Raw genomic sequence first — 18201 nt, forward strand, 5'->3', positions numbered from 1 at the left:
ACCACGGCCCAGAATTGTAGTCAGTGCTCCAGGTTTGACTCTACCAGGGCCCAGAATTGTAGGCAGTACTCCAGGTGTGACTGTTCCAGGGCCCAGAATTGTAGCTATTACCCCAGGTGTGTCTGTGCCAGTGCCCAGAATTGAGGCAGTACTCTAGCTATGACTGTACCAGGGCCCAGAATTGTAGCCAGTACTCCAGGTGTGACTGTACCAGGCCCAGATTTGTAGCCAGTACTCCAGGTGTGACTGTTGCAGGGCCGAGAATTGTATCCATTATCTCAGGTGTGACTGTACCAGGGCCCAGCATTGTAGTCTGTGCTCCTGGCGTGACTGTACCAGGGCTCAGAATTGCAGCCAGTACTCCAGGTGTGACTGTTCCAGGGCTCAGAATTGTTGCCAGTACTCCTGGTGTGACTGTACCAGGGCCCAGAATTGTAGCCACTACTCCAGGTGTGACTGTACCAGGGCCCAGAATTGTAGCCAGTTCTCCAGGTGTACCTGTACCAGGACCCAGATATGCAGATAGTACTGCAGGTGTGGCAGTACCAGGGCCCAGAATTTTAGCAAGTGCTCCAAGTGTGACTGTTCCAGGTCCCAGAATGGTTGCCAGTACTCCTGCTGTGACTGTACAATGACCCAGATTTGAAGCCAATAGTCCTGGTGTGACTACCAGGACCCAGAATTGTAGCCAGTATTCCAGGTGTGACTGTACCAAGGACCAGAATTGTAGCCAGTACTCCAGGTGCGAATGTACCAGGACACAGAATTTTAGCCAGTACTCCAGGTGCGACTGTACCTGGTCACAAAATTGTAGTCAGTACTCCAGGTGTGGCTGTACCAAGGCACAGAATTGAAGCCAGTACTGTAGGCGTGACTGTACCAGGGCCCAGAATTGTAGCCAGTATTCCAGTTGTTACTGCACCAGGGCGCAGAATTGTAGCCAGTGCTCCAGGTATGACTGTACCAGGGCCCAGAATTGCAGCCAGTACTCCAGGTGTGACAGTACCAAAGCCCAGAATTGTAGCCAGTGCTCCATGTGTGACTGTAACAGGACACAGAATTGCGGCCAGTGCACCGGGTGTTGCTGTACCAGGACACAGGATTGTAGCCAGTACTCCAGGTTTGATTGTACCAGGGCCCAGAATTCAGCCAGTACCCCAGGTGTGACTGTACCAGGGCCCAGAATTCAGGCAGTACTACAGGTATGACTGTACCAGGGCCCAGAATTGCAGCCAGTACTCCAGGTGCGACTGTATCAGGACCAAGAATTGTAGCCAGTGCTAATGGTGTGACTGTTCCAGGACCCAGAATTGTAGCCAGTACTCCAGGTGTGGCTGTACAAGGAGCAATGATTTGTAGCGAGTGCTCAAATTGTGACTCTGCCAGGGCCCAGAATTGTAGCCAATAATCCAGGGGTGGCTGCACGAGGAACCAGAATTGTAGCCAGTGATCCAAGAGTAACTGTACCAGGGCGCAGAATTGTAGCCAGCACTCAAGGTGTGACTGTACCAGGGCCCAGAATTGTAGCTAGTGCTCCAGGTGTGGCTGTCCCAGGACCCAGAATTGTAGCCAGTACTCCAGGTGTGACTGTACCAAGGCCCAGAATTGTAGCCTGTACCCCAGGGGTGACTGTACCAGGATCCAGAATTGTAGCCAGAGCTCCAGGTATGGCTGTACCAGCACCCAGAATTGTCGCCAGTACTCCAGGTGTGACTGCATCAAGGCCCAGAATTGTAGCCAATACTCCAGGTCTGACTGTTCCAGGACCCAGAATTATAGCCAGTGATCCACGTGTGTCTGTACCAGGACCCAGATTTGTAGCCAGTACTCCAGGTGTGATCGTACCCAGGCCCAGAATTGTAGCCAGTGCTCCAGTTGTGACTGTACCAGGACCCAGAATTGTACCCAGTGCTCCAGGTCGGACTGTACCTGCGCCCCAAATTGTAGCCATTACTCCAGGTGTGACTGTAACAGGGCCCAGAATTGGAGCCAGTACTCCAGGTGTGACTGTTCCGGGGCACAGAATTGTAGCCAGTACCCCAGGTGTGACTGTACCAGAGCCCAGAATTATAGCCAGTACCCCAGGTCTGACTGTAAAAGGAGACAGAATTGTAGCCAGTATTCCAGGTGTGATTGTACCAGGACCCAGAATTGCAACCAGTACTCCAGGTGTGACTGTACCACAGCCCAGAATTGTAGTCAGTGCTCGAGGTTTGACTGTACCAGGACCCAGAATTGTAGCCAGGACTCCAGGTGTGACTGTTCCAGGGCCCAGAATTGTAGCCATTACCCCAGGTGTGTCTGTGCCAGGGCCCAGATTTAAGGCAGTATTCTAGGTATGACTGTACCAGGGCCCAGAAATGTAGCCAGTGCTTCAGGTGTGACTGTACCAGGAACCAGAATTGTAGCCAGTACTCCAGGTGTGATTGTACAAGGGCACAGAATTGTAGCCAGTACTCCAGGCGTGACAGTTCCAGGGCACAGAATAGTAGCCATTACTCCAGGTGTGAAGGTACCAAAGCCCAGAATTGTAGCCAGTGCTCCATGTGTGACTGTACCAGGGGCCAGAATTGTAGCCAGTACTCCAGGGCTGACTGTATCAGGACCAAGAATTATAGCCAGTGCTCCTGGAGTGACTGTTCCAGGACCCAGAATTGCAGCCAATACTCCAGGTATGGCTGTACAAGGAGCAATGATTTGTAGCCAGTGCTCAAAGTGTGACTGTGCCAGGGCCCAGATTTGTAGCCAATAATCCAGGTGTGGCTGTATCAGGAACCTGAATTGTAGCCAGTGATCCAAGTGTGACTGTACCAGTGCCCAGAATTGCAGACAGTACTCCAGGTGTGACTGTACCAGGACCCAGGATTGTAGCCAGTACTCACGGTGTGACTGTACCAGGGCCCAGAATTGGAGCCAGTGCCCCAGCTGTGGCTGTCCCAGGACCCAGAATTGTAGCCTGTACTCCAGGTGTGAGTGTACCAAGGCCCAGAATTGTAGCCAGTACTCCACATATGACTGTACCAGGACCCAGAACTTTAGCCTGTATTCCAGGTGTGGCTGTACCAGGACCCAAAATTCTAGCCAGTAATCCATGTGTGGCTGTACCGAGGCCTACAATTGTAGCCATTACTCCAGGTGTGACTGTACCAGGGCCCAGAATTGTAGCCAGTACTCCAGGTGTGTCTGTACCGGGAGCCAGATTTGAGCCAGTACTCCACGTGTGATTGTACCCAGGCCCAGAATTGTAGCCAGTGCACCAGGTGTTGCTGTACCAGGACCTAGGATTGTAGCCAGTACTCCAGGTGTGAATGTACCAAGTTCCAGAATTTTAGCCAGTGCTCCAAGTCTGACTGTACCAGGGCACCAAATTGTAGACATTACTCCAGGTATGACTGTACCAGGGCACATAATTGTAGCCATTACCCCAGGTGTGTCTGTGCCAGGGCCCAGAAATGAGGCAGGACTACAGGTATGACTGTACCAGGGCCCAGAATTGTAGCCAGTACTCCAAGTATGACTGTTCCAGGACCCAGAATTGTAGCCAGTACTCCAGGCATGACTGCATCAGGACCCAGAATGCAGATAGTGCTCCAGGTGTGACTGTACCAGGGCCCAGAATTGTAGCCAATAATCCAAGTGTGGCTGGACAAGGGTCAATGATTTATAGCCAGTGCTCAAAGTGTGACAGTAGCAGGGCCAAGAAATATAGCCAGTACGGCAGGTGTGAATGTACCAGGGCCTGGAATTGTAGCCATTTCTCCAGTTGTGACAGCACCATGACATAGAATTGTATCCAGTACTCCAGGTGTGAATGTACCAGGACCCAGAATGGTAGCCAGTGCTCCACATGTGACTGTACCAGGGTGCCACATTGTAGCCTATACTCCATGTGTAACTGTACCAGTGCTCAGAATAGTAGCGAGTACTCCAGGTGTGACTGTACCAGGACGCAGAATTGCAGCCAGTACTCCAGGTGTGACTGTACCAGGGCCAAGAATTGTAGCCAGTACTCCAGGTGAGACTGTACCTGGACACAAAATTGTAGTCAGTACTCCAGTTGTGGCTGTACCAAGGCACAGAATTGAAGCCAGTTCTGTAGGCGTGACTGTACCAGGGCCCAGAATTGTAGCCAGTACTCCAGGTGTTACTGTACCAGGGCACAGAATTGTAGCCAGTGCTCCAGGTATGACTGTACCAGGGCCCAGAATTGCAGCCAGTACTCCAGGTGTAACGGTACCAAAGCCCAGAATTGTAGCCAGTGCTCCATGTGTGACTGTAACAGGACACAGAATTGCGGCCAGTGCACTAGGTGTTGCTGTACCAGGACCCAGGATTGTAGCCAGTACTCCAGGTTTGACTGTACCGCGGCCCAGAATTGTAGCCAGTACCCCAGGTGTGACTGTACCAGAGACCAGAATTCAGGCAGTACTACAGGTATGACTATACCAGGGCCCAGAACTGTAGCCAGTACTCCAGTTGTGACTGTACCAGGACCCAGAATTGTAGCCAGTGCTCCAGGTCTGACTGTACCAGCGCCCCAAATTGTAGCCATTACTCCAGGTGTGACTGTAACAGGGCCCAGAATTGTAGCCAGTACTCCAGGTGTGACTGTTCCAGGGCACAGAATTGTAGCCAGTACCCCAGGTGTGACTGTACCAGGGCCCAGAATTATAGCCAGTACCCCAGGACTGACAGTAACAGGACCCAGAATTGTAGCCAGTATTCCAGGTGTGATTGTACCAGGACCCAGAATTGCAACCAGTACTCCAGGTGTGACTGTACCATGGCCCAGAATTGTAGTCAGTACTCCAGGTTTGACTGTACCAGGGCCCAGAATTGTAGCCAGTACCCCAGGTGTGACTGTACCAGGGCCCAAGATTGAGGCAGTACTACAGGTATGACTGTACCAGGGCCCAGAATTGTAGCCAGTACTCCAGGTGTGACTGTATCAGGACCAAGAATTGTAGCCATTGCTCATGGTGTGGCTGCACAAGGAGCATTGATTTGTAGCCAGTGCTCAAAGTGTAACTGTACCAGGGCGCAGGATTGTAGTCAGTACTCCAGGTGTGGCTGTGCCAGGACCGAGAATTGTAGCCAGCACTCCCAGTGTGACTGTACCAGGGCGCAGAATTGTAGCCAGTACTCCAGGTGTGGCTGTCCCAGGACCCAGAATTGTAGCCAGTGCTCCAGGTGTGACAGTACCAAGGCCCAGAGTTGTAGCCGGTACTCCAGGGGTGACTGTGCCAAGTCCCAGAATTGTAGCCAGTACTCCAGGTATGACTGTACCACGGCCCAGAATTGTAGTCAGTGCTCCAGGTTTGACTCTACCAGGGCCCAGAATTGTAGGCAGTACTCCAGGTGTGACTGTTCCAGGGCCCAGAATTGTAGCTATTACCCCAGGTGTGTCTGTGCCAGTGCCCAGAATTGAGGCAGTACTCTAGCTATGACTGTACCAGGGCCCAGAATTGTAGCCAGTACTCCAGGTGTGACTGTACCAGGCCCAGATTTGTAGCCAGTACTCCAGGTGTGACTGTTGCAGGGCCGAGAATTGTATCCATTATTTCAGGTGTGACTGTACCAGGGCCCAGCATTGTAGTCTGTGCTCCCGGCGTGACTGTACCAGGGCTCAGAATTGCAGCCAGTACTCCAGGTGTGACTGTTCCAGGGCTCAGAATTGTTGCCAGTACTCCTGGTGTGACTGTACCAGGGCCCAGAATTGTAGCCACTACTCCAGGTGTGACTGTACCAGGGCCCAGAATTGTAGCCAGTTCTCCAGGTGTACCTGTACCAGGACCCAGATATGCAGATAGTACTGCAGGTGTGGCAGTACCAGGGCCCAGAATTTTAGCAAGTGCTCCAAGTGTGACTGTTCCAGGTCCCAGAATGGTTGCCAGTACTCCTGCTGTGACTGTACAATGACCCAGATTTGAAGCCAATAGTCCTGGTGTGACTACCAGGACCCAGAATTGTAGCCAGTATTCCAGGTGTGACTGTACCAAGGACCAGAATTGTAGCCAGTACTCCAGGTGCGAATGTACCAGGACACAGAATTTTAGCCAGTACTCCAGGTGCGACTGTACCTGGTCACAAAATTGTAGTCAGTACTCCAGGTGTGGCTGTACCAAGGCACAGAATTGAAGCCAGTACTGTAGGCGTGACTGTACCAGGGCCCAGAATTGTAGCCAGTATTCCAGTTGTTACTGCACCAGGGCGCAGAATTGTAGCCAGTGCTCCAGGTATGACTGTACCAGGGCCCAGAATTGCAGCCAGTACTCCAGGTGTGACAGTACCAAAGCCCAGAATTGTAGCCAGTGCTCCATGTGTGACTGTAACAGGACACAGAATTGCGGCCAGTGCACCGGGTGTTGCTGTACCAGGACACAGGATTGTAGCCAGTACTCCAGGTTTGATTGTACCAGGGCCCAGAATTCAGCCAGTACCCCAGGTGTGACTGTACCAGGGCCCAGAATTCAGGCAGTACTACAGGTATGACTGTACCAGGGCCCAGAATTGCAGCCAGTACTCCAGGTGCGACTGTATCAGGACCAAGAATTGTAGCCAGTGCTAATGGTGTGACTGTTCCAGGACCCAGAATTGTAGCCAGTACTCCAGGTGTGGCTGTACAAGGAGCAATGATTTGTAGCGAGTGCTCAAATTGTGACTCTGCCAGGGCCCAGAATTGTAGCCAATAATCCAGGGGTGGCTGCACGAGGAACCAGAATTGTAGCCAGTGATCCAAGAGTAACTGTACCAGGGCGCAGAATTGTAGCCAGCACTCAAGGTGTGACTGTACCAGGGCCCAGAATTGTAGCTAGTGCTCCAGGTGTGGCTGTCCCAGGACCCAGAATTGTAGCCAGTACTCCAGGTGTGACTGTACCAAGGCCCAGAATTGTAGCCTGTACCCCAGGGGTGACTGTACCAGGATCCAGAATTGTAGCCAGAGCTCCAGGTATGGCTGTACCAGCACCCAGAATTGTCGCCAGTACTCCAGGTGTGACTGCATCAAGGCCCAGAATTGTAGCCAATACTCCAGGTCTGACTGTTCCAGGACCCAGAATTATAGCCAGTGATCCACGTGTGTCTGTACCAGGACCCAGATTTGTAGCCAGTACTCCAGGTGTGATCGTACCCAGGCCCAGAATTGTAGCCAGTGCTCCAGTTGTGACTGTACCAGGACCCAGAATTGTACCCAGTGCTCCAGGTCGGACTGTACCTGCGCCCCAAATTGTAGCCATTACTCCAGGTGTGACTGTAACAGGGCCCAGAATTGGAGCCAGTACTCCAGGTGTGACTGTTCCGGGGCACAGAATTGTAGCCAGTACCCCAGGTGTGACTGTACCAGAGCCCAGAATTATAGCCAGTACCCCAGGTCTGACTGTAAAAGGAGACAGAATTGTAGCCAGTATTCCAGGTGTGATTGTACCAGGACCCAGAATTGCAACCAGTACTCCAGGTGTGACTGTACCACAGCCCAGAATTGTAGTCAGTGCTCGAGGTTTGACTGTACCAGGACCCAGAATTGTAGCCAGGACTCCAGGTGTGACTGTTCCAGGGCCCAGAATTGTAGCCATTACCCCAGGTGTGTCTGTGCCAGGGCCCAGATTTAAGGCAGTATTCTAGGTATGACTGTACCAGGGCCCAGAAATGTAGCCAGTGCTTCAGGTGTGACTGTACCAGGAACCAGAATTGTAGCCAGTACTCCAGGTGTGATTGTACAAGGGCACAGAATTGTAGCCAGTACTCCAGGCGTGACAGTTCCAGGGCACAGAATAGTAGCCATTACTCCAGGTGTGAAGGTACCAAAGCCCAGAATTGTAGCCAGTGCTCCATGTGTGACTGTACCAGGGGCCAGAATTGTAGCCAGTACTCCAGGGCTGACTGTATCAGGACCAAGAATTATAGCCAGTGCTCCTGGAGTGACTGTTCCAGGACCCAGAATTGCAGCCAATACTCCAGGTATGGCTGTACAAGGAGCAATGATTTGTAGCCAGTGCTCAAAGTGTGACTGTGCCAGGGCCCAGATTTGTAGCCAATAATCCAGGTGTGGCTGTATCAGGAACCTGAATTGTAGCCAGTGATCCAAGTGTGACTGTACCAGTGCCCAGAATTGCAGACAGTACTCCAGGTGTGACTGTACCAGGACCCAGGATTGTAGCCAGTACTCACGGTGTGACTGTACCAGGGCCCAGAATTGGAGCCAGTGCCCCAGCTGTGGCTGTCCCAGGACCCAGAATTGTAGCCTGTACTCCAGGTGTGAGTGTACCAAGGCCCAGAATTGTAGCCAGTACTCCACATATGACTGTACCAGGACCCAGAACTTTAGCCTGTATTCCAGGTGTGGCTGTACCAGGACCCAAAATTCTAGCCAGTAATCCATGTGTGGCTGTACCGAGGCCTACAATTGTAGCCATTACTCCAGGTGTGACTGTACCAGGGCCCAGAATTGTAGCCAGTACTCCAGGTGTGTCTGTACCGGGAGCCAGATTTGAGCCAGTACTCCACGTGTGATTGTACCCAGGCCCAGAATTGTAGCCAGTGCACCAGGTGTTGCTGTACCAGGACCTAGGATTGTAGCCAGTACTCCAGGTGTGAATGTACCAAGTTCCAGAATTTTAGCCAGTGCTCCAAGTCTGACTGTACCAGGGCACCAAATTGTAGACATTACTCCAGGTATGACTGTACCAGGGCACATAATTGTAGCCATTACCCCAGGTGTGTCTGTGCCAGGGCCCAGAAATGAGGCAGGACTACAGGTATGACTGTACCAGGGCCCAGAATTGTAGCCAGTACTCCAAGTATGACTGTTCCAGGACCCAGAATTGTAGCCAGTACTCCAGGCATGACTGCATCAGGACCCAGAATGCAGATAGTGCTCCAGGTGTGACTGTACCAGGGCCCAGAATTGTAGCCAATAATCCAAGTGTGGCTGGACAAGGGTCAATGATTTATAGCCAGTGCTCAAAGTGTGACAGTAGCAGGGCCAAGAAATATAGCCAGTACGGCAGGTGTGAATGTACCAGGGCCTGGAATTGTAGCCATTTCTCCAGTTGTGACAGCACCATGACATAGAATTGTATCCAGTACTCCAGGTGTGAATGTACCAGGACCCAGAATGGTAGCCAGTGCTCCACATGTGACTGTACCAGGGTGCCACATTGTAGCCTATACTCCATGTGTAACTGTACCAGTGCTCAGAATAGTAGCGAGTACTCCAGGTGTGACTGTACCAGGACGCAGAATTGTAGCCAGTACTCCAGGTGTGACTGTACCAGGGCCAAGAATTGTAGCCAGTACTCCAGGTGAGACTGTACCTGGACACAAAATTGTAGTCAGTACTCCAGTTGTGGCTGTACCAAGGCACAGAATTGAAGCCAGTTCTGTAGGCGTGACTGTACCAGGGCCCAGAATTGTAGCCAGTACTCCAGGTGTTACTGTACCAGGGCACAGAATTGTAGCCAGTGCTCCAGGTATGACTGTACCAGGGCCCAGAATTGCAGCCAGTACTCCAGGTGTAACGGTACCAAAGCCCAGAATTGTAGCCAGTGCTCCATGTGTGACTGTAACAGGACACAGAATTGCGGCCAGTGCACTAGGTGTTGCTGTACCAGGACCCAGGATTGTAGCCAGTACTCCAGGTTTGACTGTACCGCGGCCCAGAATTGTAGCCAGTACCCCAGGTGTGACTGTACCAGAGACCAGAATTCAGGCAGTACTACAGGTATGACTATACCAGGGCCCAGAACTGTAGCCAGTACTCCAGTTGTGACTGTACCAGGACCCAGAATTGTAGCCAGTGCTCCAGGTCTGACTGTACCAGCGCCCCAAATTGTAGCCATTACTCCAGGTGTGACTGTAACAGGGCCCAGAATTGTAGCCAGTACTCCAGGTGTGACTGTTCCAGGGCACAGAATTGTAGCCAGTACCCCAGGTGTGACTGTACCAGGGCCCAGAATTATAGCCAGTACCCCAGGACTGACAGTAACAGGACCCAGAATTGTAGCCAGTATTCCAGGTGTGATTGTACCAGGACCCAGAATTGCAACCAGTACTCCAGGTGTGACTGTACCATGGCCCAGAATTGTAGTCAGTACTCCAGGTTTGACTGTACCAGGGCCCAGAATTGTAGCCAGTACCCCAGGTGTGACTGTACCAGGGCCCAAGATTGAGGCAGTACTACAGGTATGACTGTACCAGGGCCCAGAATTGTAGCCAGTACTCCAGGTGTGACTGTATCAGGACCAAGAATTGTAGCCATTGCTCATGGTGTGGCTGCACAAGGAGCATTGATTTGTAGCCAGTGCTCAAAGTGTAACTGTACCAGGGCGCAGGATTGTAGTCAGTACTCCAGGTGTGGCTGTGCCAGGACCGAGAATTGTAGCCAGCACTCCCAGTGTGACTGTACCAGGGCGCAGAATTGTAGCCAGTACTCCAGGTGTGGCTGTCCCAGGACCCAGAATTGTAGCCAGTGCTCCAGGTGTGACAGTACCAAGGCCCAGAGTTGTAGCCGGTACTCCAGGGGTGACTGTGCCAAGTCCCAGAATTGTAGCCAGTACTCCAGGTATGACTGTACCACGGCCCAGAATTGTAGTCAGTGCTCCAGGTTTGACTCTACCAGGGCCCAGAATTGTAGGCAGTACTCCAGGTGTGACTGTTCCAGGGCCCAGAATTGTAGCTATTACCCCAGGTGTGTCTGTGCCAGTGCCCAGAATTGAGGCAGTACTCTAGCTATGACTGTACCAGGGCCCAGAATTGTAGCCAGTACTCCAGGTGTGACTGTACCAGGCCCAGATTTGTAGCCAGTACTCCAGGTGTGACTGTTGCAGGGCCGAGAATTGTATCCATTATTTCAGGTGTGACTGTACCAGGGCCCAGCATTGTAGTCTGTGCTCCCGGCGTGACTGTACCAGGGCTCAGAATTGCAGCCAGTACTCCAGGTGTGACTGTTCCAGGGCTCAGAATTGTTGCCAGTACTCCTGGTGTGACTGTACCAGGGCCCAGAATTGTAGCCACTACTCCAGGTGTGACTGTACCAGGGCCCAGAATTGTAGCCAGTTCTCCAGGTGTACCTGTACCAGGACCCAGATATGCAGATAGTACTGCAGGTGTGGCAGTACCAGGGCCCAGAATTTTAGCAAGTGCTCCAAGTGTGACTGTTCCAGGTCCCAGAATGGTTGCCAGTACTCCTGCTGTGACTGTACAATGACCCAGATTTGAAGCCAATAGTCCTGGTGTGACTACCAGGACCCAGAATTGTAGCCAGTATTCCAGGTGTGACTGTACCAAGGACCAGAATTGTAGCCAGTACTCCAGGTGCGAATGTACCAGGACACAGAATTTTAGCCAGTACTCCAGGTGCGACTGTACCTGGTCACAAAATTGTAGTCAGTACTCCAGGTGTGGCTGTACCAAGGCACAGAATTGAAGCCAGTACTGTAGGCGTGACTGTACCAGGGCCCAGAATTGTAGCCAGTATTCCAGTTGTTACTGCACCAGGGCGCAGAATTGTAGCCAGTGCTCCAGGTATGACTGTACCAGGGCCCAGAATTGCAGCCAGTACTCCAGGTGTGACAGTACCAAAGCCCAGAATTGTAGCCAGTGCTCCATGTGTGACTGTAACAGGACACAGAATTGCGGCCAGTGCACCGGGTGTTGCTGTACCAGGACACAGGATTGTAGCCAGTACTCCAGGTTTGATTGTACCAGGGCCCAGAATTCAGCCAGTACCCCAGGTGTGACTGTACCAGGGCCCAGAATTCAGGCAGTACTACAGGTATGACTGTACCAGGGCCCAGAATTGCAGCCAGTACTCCAGGTGCGACTGTATCAGGACCAAGAATTGTAGCCAGTGCTAATGGTGTGACTGTTCCAGGACCCAGAATTGTAGCCAGTACTCCAGGTGTGGCTGTACAAGGAGCAATGATTTGTAGCGAGTGCTCAAATTGTGACTCTGCCAGGGCCCAGAATTGTAGCCAATAATCCAGGGGTGGCTGCACGAGGAACCAGAATTGTAGCCAGTGATCCAAGAGTAACTGTACCAGGGCGCAGAATTGTAGCCAGCACTCAAGGTGTGACTGTACCAGGGCCCAGAATTGTAGCTAGTGCTCCAGGTGTGGCTGTCCCAGGACCCAGAATTGTAGCCAGTACTCCAGGTGTGACTGTACCAAGGCCCAGAATTGTAGCCTGTACCCCAGGGGTGACTGTACCAGGATCCAGAATTGTAGCCAGAGCTCCAGGTATGGCTGTACCAGCACCCAGAATTGTCGCCAGTACTCCAGGTGTGACTGCATCAAGGCCCAGAATTGTAGCCAATACTCCAGGTCTGACTGTTCCAGGACCCAGAATTATAGCCAGTGATCCACGTGTGTCTGTACCAGGACCCAGATTTGTAGCCAGTACTCCAGGTGTGATCGTACCCAGGCCCAGAATTGTAGCCAGTGCTCCAGTTGTGACTGTACCAGGACCCAGAATTGTACCCAGTGCTCCAGGTCGGACTGTACCTGCGCCCCAAATTGTAGCCATTACTCCAGGTGTGACTGTAACAGGGCCCAGAATTGGAGCCAGTACTCCAGGTGTGACTGTTCCGGGGCACAGAATTGTAGCCAGTACCCCAGGTGTGACTGTACCAGAGCCCAGAATTATAGCCAGTACCCCAGGTCTGACTGTAAAAGGAGACAGAATTGTAGCCAGTATTCCAGGTGTGATTGTACCAGGACCCAGAATTGCAACCAGTACTCCAGGTGTGACTGTACCACAGCCCAGAATTGTAGTCAGTGCTCGAGGTTTGACTGTACCAGGACCCAGAATTGTAGCCAGGACTCCAGGTGTGACTGTTCCAGGGCCCAGAATTGTAGCCATTACCCCAGGTGTGTCTGTGCCAGGGCCCAGATTTAAGGCAGTATTCTAGGTATGACTGTACCAGGGCCCAGAAATGTAGCCAGTGCTTCAGGTGTGACTGTACCAGGAACCAGAATTGTAGCCAGTACTCCAGGTGTGATTGTACAAGGGCACAGAATTGTAGCCAGTACTCCAGGCGTGACAGTTCCAGGGCACAGAATAGTAGCCATTACTCCAGGTGTGAAGGTACCAAAGCCCAGAATTGTAGCCAGTGCTCCATGTGTGACTGTACCAGGGGCCAGAATTGTAGCCAGTACTCCAGGGCTGACTGTATCAGGACCAAGAATTATAGCCAGTGCTCCTGGAGTGACTGTTCCAGGACCCAGAATTGCAGCCAATACTCCAGGTATGGCTGTACAAGGAGCAATGATTTGTAGCCAGTGCTCAAAGTGTGACTGTGCCAGGGCCCAGATTTGTAGCCAATAATCCAGGTGTGGCTGTATCAGGAACCTGAATTGTAGCCAGTGATCCAAGTGTGACTGTACCAGTGCCCAGAATTGCAGACAGTACTCCAGGTGTGACTGTACCAGGACCCAGGATTGTAGCCAGTACGCACGGTGTGACTGTACCAGGGCCCAGAATTGGAGCCAGTGCCCCAGCTGTGGCTGTCCCAGGACCCAGAATTGTAGCCTGTACTCCAGGTGTGAGTGTACCAAGGCCCAGAATTGTAGCCAGTACTCCACATATGACTGTACCAGGACCCAGAACTTTAGCCTGTATTCCAGGTGTGGCTGTACCAGGACCCAAAATTCTAGCCAGTAATCCATGTGTGGCTGTACCGAGGCCTACAATTGTAGCCATTACTCCAGGTGTGACTGTACCAGGGCCCAGAATTGTAGCCAGTACTCCAGGTGTGTCTGTACCGGGAGCCAGATTTGAGCCAGTACTCCACGTGTGATTGTACCCAGGCCCAGAATTGTAGCCAGTGCACCAGGTGTTGCTGTACCAGGACCTAGGATTGTAGCCAGTACTCCAGGTGTGAATGTACCAAGTTCCAGAATTTTAGCCAGTGCTCCAAGTCTGACTGTACCAGGGCACCAAATTGTAGACATTACTCCAGGTATGACTGTACCAGGGCACATAATTGTAGCCATTACCCCAGGTGTGTCTGTGCCAGGGCCCAGAAATGAGGCAGGACTACAGGTATGACTGTACCAGGGCCCAGAATTGTAGCCAGTACTCCAAGTATGACTGTTCCAGGACCCAGAATTGTAGCCAGTACTCCAGGCATGACTGCATCAGGACCCAGAATGCAGATAGTGCTCCAGGTGTGACTGTACCAGGGCCCAGAATTGTAGCCAATAATCCAAGTGTGGCTGGACAAGGGTCAATGATTTATAGCCAGTGCTCAAAGTGTGACAGTAGCAGGGCCAAGAAATGTAGCCAGTACGGCAGGTGTGAATGTACCAGGGCCTGGAATTGTAGCCATTTCTCCAGTTGTGACAGCACCATGACATAGAATTGTATCCAGTACTCCAGGTGTGAATGTACCAGGACCCAGAATGGTAGCCAGTGCTCCACATGTGACTGTACCAGGGTGCCACATTGTAGCCTATACTCCATGTGTGACTGTACCAGTGCTCAGAATAGTAGCGAGTACTCCAGGTGTGACTGTACCAGGACGTAGAATTGTAGCCAGTACTCCAGGTGTGACTGTACCAGGGCCAAGAATTGTAGCCAGTACTCCAGGTGAGACTGTACCTGGACACAAAATTGTAGTCAGTACTCCAGTTGTGGCTGTACCAAGGCACAGAATTGAAGCCAGTTCTGTAGGCGTGACTGTACCAGGGCCCAGAATTGTAGCCAGTACTCCAGGTGTTACTGTACCAGGGCACAGAATTGTAGCCAGTGCTCCAGGTATGACTGTACCAGGGCCCAGAATTGCAGCCAGTACTCCAGGTGTAACGGTACCAAAGCCCAGAATTGTAGCCAGTGCTCCATGTGTGACTGTAACAGGACACAGAATTGCGGCCAGTGCACTAGGTGTTGCTGTACCAGGACCCAGGATTGTAGCCAGTACTCCAGGTTTGACTGTACCGCGGCCCAGAATTGTAGCCAGTACCCCAGGTGTGACTGTACCAGAGACCAGAATTCAGGCAGTACTACAGGTATGACTATACCAGGGCCCAGAACTGTAGCCAGTACTCCAGTTGTGACTGTACCAGGACCCAGAATTGTAGCCAGTGCTCCAGGTCTGACTGTACCAGCGCCCCAAATTGTAGCCATTACTCCAGGTGTGACTGTAACAGGGCCCAGAATTGTAGCCAGTACTCTAGGTGTGACTGTTCCAGGGCACAGAATTGTAGCCAGTACCCCAGGTGTGACTGTACCAGGGCCCAGAATTATAGCCAGTACCCCAGGACTGACAGTAACAGGACCCAGAATTGTAGCCAGTATTCCAGGTGTGATTGTACCAGGACCCAGAATTGCAACCAGTACTCCAGGTGTGACTGTACCATGGCCCAGAATTGTAGTCAGTGCTCCAGGTTTGAGTGTACCAGTGCCCAGATTTGTAGCCAGGACTCCAGGTGTGACTGTTCCAGGGCCCAGAATTGTAGCCATTACCCCAGGTGTGTCTGTGCCAGGGCCCAGATTTAAGGCAGTATTCTAGGTATGACTGTACCAGGGCCCAGAAATGTAGCCAGTGCTTCAGGTGTGACTGTACCAGGAACCAGAATTGTAGCCAGTACTCCAGGTGTGATTGTACAAGGGCACAGAATTGTAGCCAGTACTCCAGGCGTGACAGTTCCAGGGCACAGAATAGTAGCCATTACTCCAGGTGTGAAGGTACCAAAGCCCAGAATTGTAGCCAGTGCTCCATGTGTGACTGTACCAGGGGCCAGAATTGTAGCCAGTACTCCAGGGCTGACTGTATCAGGACCAAGAATTATAGCCAGTGCTCCTGGAGTGACTGTTCCAGGACCCAGAATTGCAGCCAATACTCCAGGTATGGCTGTACAAGGAGCAATGATTTGTAACCAGTGCTCAAAGTGTGACTGTGCCAGGGCCCAGATTTGTAGCCAATAATCCAGGTGTGGCTGTATCAGGAACCTGAATTGTAGCCAGTGATCCAAGTGTGACTGTACCAGTGCCCAGAATTGCAGACAGTACTCCAGGTGTGACTGTACCAGGACCCAGGATTGTAGCCAGTACTCACGGTGTGACTGTACCAGGGCCCAGAATTGGAGCCAGTGCCCCAGCTGTGGCTGTCCCAGGACCCAGAATTGTAGCCTGTACTCCAGGTGTGAGTGTACCAAGGCCCAGAATTGTAGCCAGTACTCCACATATGACTGTACCAGGACCCAGAACTTTAGCCTGTATTCCAGGTGTGGCTGTACCAGGACCCAAAATTCTAGCCAGTAATCCATGTGTGGCTGTACCGAGGCCTACAATTGTAGCCATTACTCCAGGTGTGACTGTACCAGGGCCCAGAATTGTAGCCAGTACTCCAGGTGTGTCTGTACCGGGAGCCAGATTTGAGCCAGTACTCCACGTGTGATTGTACCCAGGCCCAGAATTGTAGACAGTGCACCAGGTGTTGCTGTACCAGGACCTAGGATTGTAGCCAGTACTCCAGGTGTGAATGTACCAAGTTCCAGAATTTTAGCCAGTGCTCCAAGTCTGACTGTACCAGGGCACCAAATTGTAGACATTACTCCAGGTATGACTGTACCAGGGCACATAATTGTAGCCATTACCCCAGGTGTGTCTGTGCCAGGGCCCAGAAATGAGGCAGGACTACAGGTATGACTGTACCAGGGCCCAGAATTGTAGCCAGTACTCCAGGCATGACTGCATCAGGACCCAGAATGCAGATAGTGCTCCAGGTGTGACTGTACCAGGGCCCAGAATTGTAGCCAATAATCCAAGTGTGGCTGGACAAGGGTCAATGATTTATAGCCAGTGCTCAAAGTGTGACAGTAGCAGGGCCAAGAAATATAGCCAGTACGGCAGGTGTGAATGTACCAGGGCCTGGAATTGTAGCCATTTCTCCAGTTGTGACAGCACCATGACATAGAATTGTATCCAGTACTCCAGGTGTGAATGTACCAGGACCCAGAATGGTAGCCAGTGCTCCACATGTGACTGTACCAGGGTGCCACATTGTAGCCTATACTCCATGTGTAACTGTACCAGTGCTCAGAATAGTAGCGAGTACTCCAGGTGTGACTGTACCAGGACGCAGAATTGTAGCCAGTACTCCAGGTGTGACTGTACCAGGGCCAAGAATTGTAGCCAGTACTCCAGGTGAGACTGTACCTGGACACAAAATTGTAGTCAGTACTCCAGTTGTGGCTGTACCAAGGCACAGAATTGAAGCCAGTTCTGTAGGCGTGACTGTACCAGGGCCCAGAATTGTAGCCAGTACTCCAGGTGTTACTGTACCAGGGCACAGAATTGTAGCCAGTGCTCCAGGTATGACTGTACCAGGGCCCAGAATTGCAGCCAGTACTCCAGGTGTAACGGTACCAAAGCCCAGAATTGTAGCCAGTGCTCCATGTGTGACTGTAACAGGACACAGAATTGCGGCCAGTGCACTAGGTGTTGCTGTACCAGGACCCAGGATTGTAGCCAGTACTCCAGGTTTGACTGTACCGCGGCCCAGAATTGTAGCCAGTACCCCAGGTGTGACTGTACCAGAGACCAGAATTCAGGCAGTACTACAGGTATGACTATACCAGGGCCCAGAACTGTAGCCAGTACTCCAGTTGTGACTGTACCAGGACCCAGAATTGTAGCCAGTGCTCCAGGTCTGACTGTACCAGCGCCCCAAATTGTAGCCATTACTCCAGGTGTGACTGTAACAGGGCCCAGAATTGTAGCCAGTACTCCAGGTGTGACTGTTCCAGGGCACAGAATTGTAGCCAGTACCCCAGGTGTGACTGTACCAGGGCCCAGAATTATAGCCAGTACCCCAGGACTGACAGTAACAGGACCCAGAATTGTAGCCAGTATTCCAGGTGTGATTGTACCAGGACCCAGAATTGCAACCAGTACTCCAGGTGTGACTGTACCATGGCCCAGAATTGTAGTCAGTGCTCCAGGTTTGAGTGTACCAGTGCCCAGATTTGTAGCCAGGACTCCAGGTGTGACTGTTCCAGGGCCCAGAATTGTAGCCATTACCCCAGGTGTGTCTGTGCCAGTGCCCAGAATTAAGGCAGTACTCTAGGTATGACTGTACCAGGGCCCTGAATTGAAGGCAGTACTCCAGGTGTGACTGTACCAGGAACCAGAATTGTAGCCAGTACTCCTGGTGCGCCTGTTCCAGGACCCAGAATTGTAGCCAGTACTCCAGGTGTGACTGTA

This window comes from Somniosus microcephalus, chromosome 6 (assembly GCF_052327205.1).
Source record: "Somniosus microcephalus isolate GS21.2 chromosome 6, FLI_Smic_1.0, whole genome shotgun sequence".
Classification (NCBI taxonomy): Eukaryota; Metazoa; Chordata; class Chondrichthyes; order Squaliformes; family Somniosidae; genus Somniosus; species Somniosus microcephalus.